Below are 11,430 nucleotides of genomic sequence, written 5' to 3'. Positions count from 1 at the left end.
TACATCTTTTTTTTGATTGATATCATCACTGTCAATATCCTTCTGTCAGAACTAATTATCAGAATTAGTTGTCAGAACTACCTATCAATGATTTCTCAACCTGTGAATCCTAACTGGAAGTCAATATCTGATTTTTTTTAAAAAAGCATCATTCACATAGATATACCAGTTCTGGCTGAGATCACCAAAATCAAAACTAAAAAGAAAAATAAGCAAAGAAAAAAATTTTAAATGCACACTTACTAAGAAATACTGCATCATTTTGGTAAAAATGACAGATGGCTGGTCAAATATTGGCTATTTCCCTGCTGTAGATTTCACCCAGTTAGAAGTAATGTCCTGAATATAGCTACTTCAACATTCACCCAGTTTCATGATTCAATTTTAATAATAGCCAACATTTATACATTGGTTTATGGTTTGTAAAGTACTTTGCATTCATTATTGTATTTGATATAACAAACCTATGTTATTATTATGTAACCTTTTCCTACAAGTAGTTTTTCTCTAAATGAATTATTATTCTTTGCTGGATCCAGGGTAATAATAATTTATAGAGAAGGTGAAGACATTTCTTTTAAAAAAAATTTTGTGTCATCTAAATTTCTCTTTACATTTCTCCATTGCCCCTCTCAGAGATTCATTCACCCCATATTGCAATATTTTTTTTTCATGGAGAAAAAAAAACCAATCACTATATCAACAAATAGATCTGAAAATATATGTGATGTTCCACTCTGTGGACCTCTCATTTCTGCAAAGACAGAGAATCAGGTGTTTTCTGTCTCTTCATTGTGACTGTGCTTGTTTTTTGTAATTTTGCTACATTCATTTTGATTATTTAAATTTTGTTCTCATTTTCATTGTTGTAGTCATTGTATATGTTGTTGTTGGTCTTTTTTTTTTTTTTTGCTTGGCAGAGCATTTCTGATGACATCATTCCCTCTTTCCCTCATTGGGTGAGGAAAACTGGCACTCACAACAGGCTAGAATATAGGGAAGGGACGGGAACTGTGTGTGAGGTCTCAAGTCTGGAATTCCCTATTTCCTTCACTTGTCCTTGACACAGAAGTTTCCTAGTAGTTCCTGGAAATAAGGAATAGACAGTTGCAATGGGAGTTGTGTTGACTCAGATTTTGAATATAGAGGGAAGTCTCTAGATTCACAAATGCCCTGTTTTCTTTTGTAATATTATATGTTATTTTCTGTTCACCATGAGTTTAATTTGCTCAGAGTTGCTGCTAAAATTGTGGCTAGGTAGAGGGGTGAGTGGGGTTGGGGCAGAATAGTCTAGGCATTTTCTGGCTATGTGTCCTCTAGTGGTCAATGAGGATACAACAGTATTTTAGCCTGCTTTATCTTGAATAAACTAAATAGGAACTGAGGTAACTATTAGGCTGGTTGCTCAACATAAAATTAAAAAAAAATCAACTTCCACCTGTGGGTACATAAGACCATGAGCCTTGGGAATAGCAATGTCTCACAGGCCCCTGGAAGTGGAAGCTCATCCACTGTAGTCATCATCCCAAGGAACAAACATTGGAGAAGAGGCCAACCATTCCTACAACCACTCTCACCAGCTGCCAATCAACTATCAGAAGGGAGCAAATGTGCCAGCCTAGCTGAAGTAGGTCTTCTGCATGAGAAGCAGGATGTGGCATGTACCCATTGAGACAAATCACCTCTACCACCTTGACCACTGTCTAATCCTAGCCTAGGACCCAGAATCTAAACATTCCAGGAAATGTAGTATCTTTCAGTTCATCAGTCCTATTTCTAGCCCAGTTCAACATCCATCTTCAATAAAAGGAACCCTCATGGAAAAGAGAACTGTCATACTGTCCACCATTAGCACCAACTACTAATGAACTGATGATGGTGGACACCTAAGCTACTAAGCCCCAAAGCCCTTGAAATAGCAATACCCCCTCCCAACCCCCAGACTACCAGATCTACCATCCAAAAATGAATCTTGTTAAAATGACACCGGCAACTTCCTCTGCAAGTACGGCAACTGCTGTCTCCTCAGCAACCACAGCTGTTAAAAGAACTGGAAATAAAAGTTCTGGCCACCAAATATGGCACCTTGGCACCATTAAATAATTCAATATCAGAAAGAGATATGGGTGGGACAGTGAGTAAAGCACCGGCCCCAGAGTCAGGAGGACCCAAGTTCGGGTCCAGCCTCAGACATTTAACACCCACCCACACACACACACACACAAATAGCCACGTAACCTTGGACAATTAACCCCAATTGCCCTCCAAAAGGCAAAAAAATAAAAAATAAAAGAGAGAGAGAGAGATGGTTTTATTCATTGAAATTACATTAAAGAAGTTTCATTACTATATGCTTTGCTGCTTTACTTTAAGGACCACAACATATTTCCATGAGATTTGCAGCTAAAATTTCACATGTATTCTATCTCTCCCTATTATAAGTTAATTTGAGAGCTGGAACTCTCTTGACTTAACTACTTGGTTCCCCGGCACTTGCCATAGTGCTTTCCACATAGTAAGAACTAAATAAATGACTTTTCATTCATTCATTCATTGATATAAAATGCTCTTGCTGGATAATTAATACAGTGACATGCTGTTTTTTGTAAATTTAAGGAAGGAGCACATGAGCTGATTTGAATTGCTTGCACCATGGCAGTGCTCCAAGTGTCACATGTTATATATAGAATGCCACATTTCACTTAATTATTCCTATTTTGCAGACAGGGAAACAACAGCTCAGAGGGGATAAATAACTTTCACAGGATTATGCAGCTGAAACAATATGTCACACTGCCTCTTAATAATATATAGCAGCACTTAATAAACACATGTTGAATTGGATCCTTGTTTTCTCATATTGATAAGATTGCTTTAAGCAATGCTTCATTTTAGAGTGAGAGACAATGAAATATGAGATGTATGAATGGATAGATGAATGAATACAATACATATTCAGTGCCCACTGGGTCCTTGGTACTCAACTGGGCATTGAGGATACAAAGACAAAAGTGGGACAGCCAATATTCCCAAGAGCTTATATTCTAGTAGAGAGAAGCAATACACAAACAGGATTAGAGTAGGGAAGGGAGTTTTTTTTTTGTCTTGGAAAGCACAGGAATGGTGAATCAAGTTGTAAGACATCAATTGTCGATTTAATTGCCATTCCTAGATCAAGAGGCAAAAAGCAAGAGTGTAAGGTGTGAAGTTTTAGACTGGAGAGGAGGGTATACACATGGGGCAGTGTGAATGTCAAAATGTCCAAGATGGATGAATCTGAAGTGCAATCTAGAGCCAATTAGGGAAAGGGTGATCCATATGTTGCTGTGTCAGATGGAAAGGGAATTCATCAGCAGGTCAGATGGCAAGATGTCAAAGTATGTCTGAGATAAATGGATGTTGACATTAAAATTTCTTTTTCAAAAAGGCTATCTATGAAGGCTTAGAAGTATGACATATGTGAAAAGGAATAACCTTTAAATCAGTTAGTACTGATTACTTTTATTTATTTTTAGTTTTATTGTAGGATTAAGTTCCCTTTTTTTAAGGAAAAGTTAGCCCTAGCTGTTAAGCCAATCTAACACAGATATTCTCTTAAGTCTAGGTTACCTATAGATTTAGTGAATAGATAAATAAGACTTTATCATTTAATAGCAGATAATTTTGAGTAAGACACACATCTCTATAGGAATGAAATAATCATAAAGGCTGACAGCTTGAGAAGGGGAGGAGTTTTGACTCCTACCCAACTGATCCTAGGTTCCTCTTTGTAGTATTAGTGAATACATTCATTCCCCTTTGTCTTCAGCTAAAGGTTACATTCCTCTTTACCAGTTCTATAGGACCCTCTAAAAGTAATACTTTTAATTGCAGAATGTTAGAGGTACAGGGCAAAGATTTCTAAGCAATGTCATTCAGACAGGTTGATAGACACAGGCCCTAATCCAATAGAATATCAGATTTAATAGTTATCCCACCCTAGTTACTCCTCCAACATGCCCACACTCCAAATGTTATCAACAATATGAGTTTGGGCTAAGAAAGCTGAGGAGAAATGAACTAGACAGATGACCTGCTTTGTCTAATTTAATTATGTTCAAAACAAATTTCCTAAGACTGCTATAATTTTTAATTCCCTTTTTGTGTTATAAAAAGGTCTTAAATTACTCCTTCTGTCTCTGACCTCTGAGGAGTCAGATGATCTGATTTGATTGGCAATAGTCAACTTTGATAATTAAAACATTATATTTGACTCAGACGTTTCTATTTCAGATATTAATTTAGCATATGTCAGGAACAGGAATATCCACACTTCAAATCACATATCCTTGAAATATTGGGATCCTGAAAAAGTGATCCTTATCACTTAATAGCAAATGGTAGTTGAAAGAGTTTTGGTAGAATGGATGATTCACCTGTGCCAGTTTAAAATAATAGTATGAGTATAGAGCATGGAAAATGTTGAATGACAGGCTGAGAAATCTGAATTTTGTTTCATGACTAATGGAGAAATCAGTCAGTCAGTCAATATGCATTTATTAGGCACATACTACGTTCCAGTCAGTGTGCTAAGTGCTGGGGATACAACAAAGGCAAAAACAGTACCTACTCATGAGTTTTCACTTTAAATTCTCTCCCTCTCACACCTTTCTTCAATGAGAAAGTAAAAACAAAACACCAAAAAAAAAAAACCCCACTATAAACCATTACAGACATGAATAGTAAAGCAAAAACAATTCCCATATTAGCCATGTCATTGGGTATATGTGTGTGTTTGTGCGTGTATATTATACATTATATAAATTCATATTTTATATATAATGTTATCTATATAAATTTACCCTATCTCTGTCACCTGTTTGTCTGGAGAAGGATAGCATGTTTCATCATGAGTCCTTTGGAATTCTGGTTGATCGATGTGTTGATCAGAATTTTTAGGTCTTTCAAAGTTGTTTGCCTTTAGTATTATGTTGTTATTGTAAAAGTTGTTCTCCTGGTTCTTCTCACTTTGCTCTGCATGATTTCTTACATCTTTCCAAGTTTCTCTGTAACCATGACCTTCATCATTTGTTACAGAACAATATTATTCCATTACATTCATATACCATAATTTATTCAGTCACTACTCAACTGAGGTGCACTGTCTTAGTTCACTACTCTTTGGCACTACAAAAAGAGCTGATTTTATAGATATATAGATATAGTACATAATGATCTTGTTCTTTCTTTCATCTCTTTGAGATGTAGATATATTGGTGGTATTGCTGGATCAAAGGGTATGCACAGTTTGTTTTTAAAAATTTTATCATTTATTTTTTTTAAACAAGCAATAATTTTTCTTTTTATAAATTCATTTATTTTTAGTTTTCAACATTCATTGCCACAAGATTTTGAGTTACAATTTTTCTCCCCATCTTTCCCTTACCCCCACCCCAAAATAGCAAGCCTACTGAGTACCCCTTCCCCCTATTTGTTCTCTCTTACATCCCCCCATTACTCCTCTAACTTTCTAATAGGGCAAGATGGGTTTCTATATCCCAGTACCTGTATATCTTATTTCCCAGTTGCATGTAAAAAGCAAATTTTTAAACATTTGTTTTTAAAACTTTGAGTCCCAGATGTTTTCCCTTTTTCCCTCCTCACACACCCCCACTGGGAAGATAAGCAATTCAATGTAGGTTGTACATGTGTAGTCACCTAAAGCATTTCCATAGTAGTTATATTGTGAAAGACTAACTATATTTCGCTCCATCCTATCTCACCCCCCAGGTATTCTGTTTTCTCCTTTGACACTATCCCTTTTCAAAAATGTTTGCTTCTAACTACCCTCTCCCCCAATCTGCCCTCCCTTTTATCATTTCCTCCTCTTATCCCCTACCCCCTATTTTCTTGTAGGGTAAGATACCCAATTGAGTGTGTATGTTATTCCCTCCTTTAGCCAAATTTAATGAGAATCAGGTAATCTCATTCCCTTCCACCTTCCTGCTCTTCCCCTCCATTGTAACTGTTTTCTCTTGCCTCTTTTATATGAGATAATTTACCCTAAACTATCTCTCCCTTTCTCCTCCCAATAAATTCTTCACTCACCTCTTAATTTTATTTTTCAGATATCATCCCTTCACATTCAACTTATTCTGTGCCCTCTGTCTATGTATATATGAGCATGCATAGGCCCACATTCACATATACATTTATATACATATACACCCTCCTATACATACATATATATGTATGTATACATATATACATATATATTCCCTTCAACTATCCTCATACTGAGAAAAATCTTATGAGTTACAATTATCGTTTTTCCATGTAGGAATGTTAAATACTTCAACTTTAATAAGTTCCTTATGATTTTTTTTCCTGTTTACCTTCTCATGCTTCTCTTGCTTCTTATATTTGAAAGTCAAATTTTCTCTTCAGCTCTGGTTTTTTCATCAAGAATGCTTGAAAACCCTCTATTTCATTGAATAGCCATATTTTTCCCTATAGCGTTATACTCAGTTTTGCTGTGTAGGTGATTCTTGGTTTTAGTCCTAGATCCTTTGACTTCTGGAATATCATATTGCAAGCCCTTTGATCTCTTAATGTAGAAGCTGCTAGGTCGTGTGTTATCCTGATTGTGTTTCCAAAACACTCAAATTGTTTCTTTCTGACTGCTTGCAGTATTTTCTCCTTGACCAGAAATTTGGCTATAATATTCCTAAGAGTTTTCTTTTTGTGATCTTTTTCAAGAGGCGATTGGTGAATTCTTTCAATTTCTATTTTGCCCCCTGGTTCTAGAATATCAGGGCATTTTTCCTTGAGAATTTCTTAAAAGATGGTGTCTAGGCTCTTTCTTTGACCATGGCTTTCAGGTAGTCCAATAATTTTTAAATTATCTCTCCTGGATCTCTTTTCCAGGTCAGTGGCTTCTCCAATGAGATATTTCACATTACCTTCTATTTTTTCATTTGTTTGGATCTGTTTTATAGTATTATTTTGATTTCTCATAAAGTCATTAGCTTCCAATTGCTCCAATCTAATTTTGAAGGAGTTATTCTCTTCAGTGAGTTTTTTACATTCCTTTTCCCTCTGGCAAATTTAGTTTTTTAAGGCATTCTTCTCCTCATTGGCTTTTTGGGCCTCTTTTACCTTTTGAGTTAGTCTATTTTTTAAGATATTATTTTCTTAAGTGTATTTTTGAGCCTCCTTTAGACTTGCTTTTCATGATTTTCTTGCATCATTCTCATTTCTCTTCCCAATTTTTGCTCCACTTCTCTTACTTGATTTTCAAAATTCTTCTTGAGCTCCTTCATGGCCTATAACCAATTCGTATTTTTCTTGGAAGCTGTGAAGCAGAAATTCTGACTTCACTGTATTCCTCCTGCTCCATGCCTTGATCCTTTTTGTCCCCCAAAAAGGATTCTGTTTGTGCTTCTGTTGCTTGCTCTTATTGCTACACAATTACTTGACTTTTGAGCTCTTTGCCATGGTAGAACTCTGCTTCCAGAACGTAGAGAGCTATGTCACAAATCACTGAGGTTTTTGCAGCTGCCAGAGCTATTAGATGGGTGCCCTCTCTAGAGCCCCCACAAGCTCTGGCTCACTGGTCACACACCCCAGGACCACCACCCAAGACTATGATCCAGATCCAAGCAGGTTAAAGCTAGCACAATTACCTTCTGAATGGTCACTTGGTCCTCCTAAAATCTGCAGGCCAAGAGCTCTGGAAGCAGCCACACTGAAGTGGCTGCATGGCTGCCATGGCTCCAGTGGCTTCTCACCCTGGGGGCAGGGGCCAGACCCCACTCTTCACTCTTCCCCTGTTCCAACAGAATTCCACACTGACCTTTTACTTTGTCTTTGGCATTGATGGGTTGAGAAGTCTGGAAACTGCCACAGCTGCTGTTCCCTCATTCTCCTGAAGTCTGCTCCAGCAGCCACTGGTTGGGGCCAACCTGGGGCTGGAACCACAGACTGTGGCTTGGCTCTCAGCTTAGTGGGATAGACCCTTCCTGTTAGTCTGCTGGGCTTCCTTCATTGGCAGATTTGTTTCTCTCTGTCACTTTGTGGGTTCTGTAGCTCTTAAGTTTGTTTAGAGTCATTTTTTCTTGTATTGGAAGTGATTGGAGTGGGAGCCCACACCGAGTTTGTGCTTCTACTCTGCCATCTTGGCTCAGCCCCATGTCATTTACTTTTTTTCTTAAAGCAATTGGGGTTAAGTAACTTGCTCAAGGTTACATGGCCAGTTATTTCTGGGTGTGGTGCTAAGTATCTGAGCCTGGATTTGATCCCCTGGTCATCCCGACACTGGGGCTGGTTCTCTTACTTGCTGAGCCACCTGGCCGCCCCTAAGCAATTGGGGTTAAGTAACTTGCTCAAGGTTACATGGCCAGGTGTTTCTGGGTGGGTGCTAAGTGTCTGAGCCCGGATTTGATCCCCAGGTCATCCCGACACTGGAGCCAGTGCTCTTACTTGCTGTGCTACCTGGCCACCCCTGTCATTTACTTTTAACATTCATTTTTAAGCATCTTGAATTCCAGATTTTTCCCTCCCTTCAGCCCCACTGCCACCCATTGAAAAAGCAAGAAATTGATTATGTATAGTTTAATCAATTTTGGGGGCATAGTTCCAAGTTGATTTTTCAGAATGAATAAATCAGATCACAGCTCCACAAATAGTGTACCTATTTTCCCACAGCTCCTCAAATGTTTGTCATTTTTTCTCTTCTAATGTTTGAGAAACAGAACCTTATACTTGTTTTAATTTTCATTTCCCTAATAAGCAATTTAGAGCATTTTTCCCATGTAGCCATTAATAACTTGGATTTCTTCCTCTGAAAACTGCTTATTCATATCTTTTGACAATTTATCATTTAAGGAGTGATTCTTATTCTGCAGACACAAGATAATTAAGCCAATGAGAGAAGAAGTTACTGAAAAACTAGAGGAAGAAGAGGGCCTAGGATCAAATCTCAGGAAACATTCATAGTTAGCAGATGAAATACGTATGATAATCCAAGCCCCTTAGCTCCATGGTGTTTTCTTTCCTACCTTATAGGAGAAGAATCAAGGTAGGAAATGGAAACTGAGAACCAAACTCTAGTGACTGTAAAGAGTTTCTCTTCTCTGGCTTTTCCAGTCTTGAGATTCAGGTTCTTCATTCCTTTCCTTTCGTCAACATCCTCTTCTTCACTGGAATTTGAATGATTTTCATAACTTTGTCACTGGTTATTTCTCACAGGTATTTTTCTTCCATTCACGTGGGATCTCCGAAGGGATCTTCTTGACCATCATCATTGTAGATAGACACCTGGCTTTCTACGATATTGTAAATTACAGAATTATTATGACTCCTTAGCTTCAAACTTAACCAACCCTTTATCTATTGTTATTGTAATTTTTGCTTCATCACTTGCCTCTCAGAAATTGTATGGATCTCCTACATATTGCCTTTTTGTGGTCAAAAACACACTGATTTATGATGGGGGTTGTTTTCAGGTTGACCTGCATGAACACTAGAAAAAACAGTTCAGATATGTGATTTCATTAATGCAGTAAGAATCATTGACACCAACTTATTCGTGACCTTGACCCACATCCAGACCTATGTGACAATATTTCAGAGTTGTATTGCCAGTTATGAAGGCCAAAGAAAAGTCTTCTTTACCCGTATCTTTCATCTCATCATCATGCTGATATTCTTTGGTAGCTGTTAGTTCTGTATCTCTGTTTTTCAAAGTTCTCTTTTTTTCCTTCAGTGGAACAGTCACTAATTTATTATATACATTTTAATCTCCTTCTTTAACCCCATTATTTACAGCCTGAGAAACAAGGAGATTAAGGAGGTCATAAAATAGTTGTGTTCCCCTAAAGCATTTTCATTTGTCAAATGGCAAGTTAATAAAAGTTTAATAGGTATTAAATAAGTGTAAATCTTCCTTCAGAGCAAGTAATAAATGCTTTATCTAAGTAGTGTAATATTATAATGTGAATAATAATATTAATTGATTATTTATTATTCAATAAACTGAAGAATTTCTTCTTCATAATTGATTAATTTCTAATTATTTATAATGTATCATTTCCAGAAAATAATGTCTTGTTGCAAGTACATAAGTAGCTTTGTTTTGTTCATTTCAAACCCCTTAAAAACTGGATTGAAATCAAGGTCCACTTCACCATAGCTATAAGACAAGTAGTTATGCACTAATTTTAAGAATTTTATGCAGATATAGCTAATGGTTTACCTGATTAGGATTTGGTAGATGCATATGAAGCAAGTAATAAGCTTAGTGACAGGGCAATCATAGAAGGAGGAATCTGGTGTTTTATAGGAGATTCCTGGCCAAGCAATACTGAAACATCTACCTTTCTATTTCCATGAGGTTTTTTGGTTTTTTGTTTTGTTTTGTTTTGTTTTGTTTTTTAGAAAAGTTACAGAGGAGTCAGGAAGAACAAGGCAGACATTCCTACATTCGTACTTAATTGAAGGTCCTAGGAAGGCAATTTAATGCTTTCTTTCTGATTTATTTGAAAATTTTTCAGATCTTTCGATAGAATATCAGAGGTTGTGCTTCTTTTGTTGTCTGATAAACTGCTGAAAACCGTAGTATTCTGAACATCTCAAAGCATCTCTAATTAAAGGAAAGTGTAAAATGAATAGCCAAGCAAGACATATAAGCCATAGAGCCAAGAGACTTTATAATTAGGGAGAAAAACCTTAGGACTATGTGTCCCAGTGGTCTATGCTTGAATTTTAGGTAGAATATCTTCTATAACAGGGAATTTAATGGGAGAGAATCCCCCAGAGGTTTACAACAAGCATGACTTGAAGACATTTGCAAACTTTGGAGGAGAGAAGAGAAAGGTGACCAAGGACAGCAGCAGAAGCAAAGAAGAGACCTAGTTAAAAAAAAAAAAAAGCGACCAAAGCAGCCATAGACAACAACCAAGGAGCTACAGTAGTGAGATCAGTCAGGAAATTAGTTGTGAAGAGTAGACATTCTGTCATAGACAATACCCATTAGCCTATAACAAGATTTTGTAGCACCTTCTATGAGTGACGGATGTAGCCCTCTTCCACTGTGGGGGAGACATTGAGTTAAATGGGAACAATTCTTGTCCTCTCTAAGAGATGCATATGGCAAGAGAGAGTGGGCATATGGTGTAGCTAACAAAAAATGTGGCTGCTCAAATCAGACCCTGATTTACTTCGTTACTTTGTTTTCATTAAATGCGTTCTATTAAAAATTTCATGTGTCAAATATGGTTTGGTTTACAAGACAATATGCTGGACAAGGGTACAAGCCAGAGATTTAAATAATAAATTTACCCCAAACAGAACCTAAAGCTGAGAAGTGAGGGACCCCAGAGTCAGGTAGGGGTATGAGGATGCTACTAAAGTAACGTTAGGGTAAATTGGAAAGAAATGTCCTCCTTGAAC

The sequence above is a fragment of the Petaurus breviceps genome, unplaced genomic scaffold (assembly GCF_028583685.1).
Source record: "Petaurus breviceps papuanus isolate PSGF00001 unplaced genomic scaffold, PetGlider_PUasm1.0 90510, whole genome shotgun sequence".
Classification (NCBI taxonomy): Eukaryota; Metazoa; Chordata; class Mammalia; order Diprotodontia; family Petauridae; genus Petaurus; species Petaurus breviceps.
The sequence above is the reverse complement of the archived record's forward strand: the minus strand, read 5'-3'. Positions refer to the sequence as shown.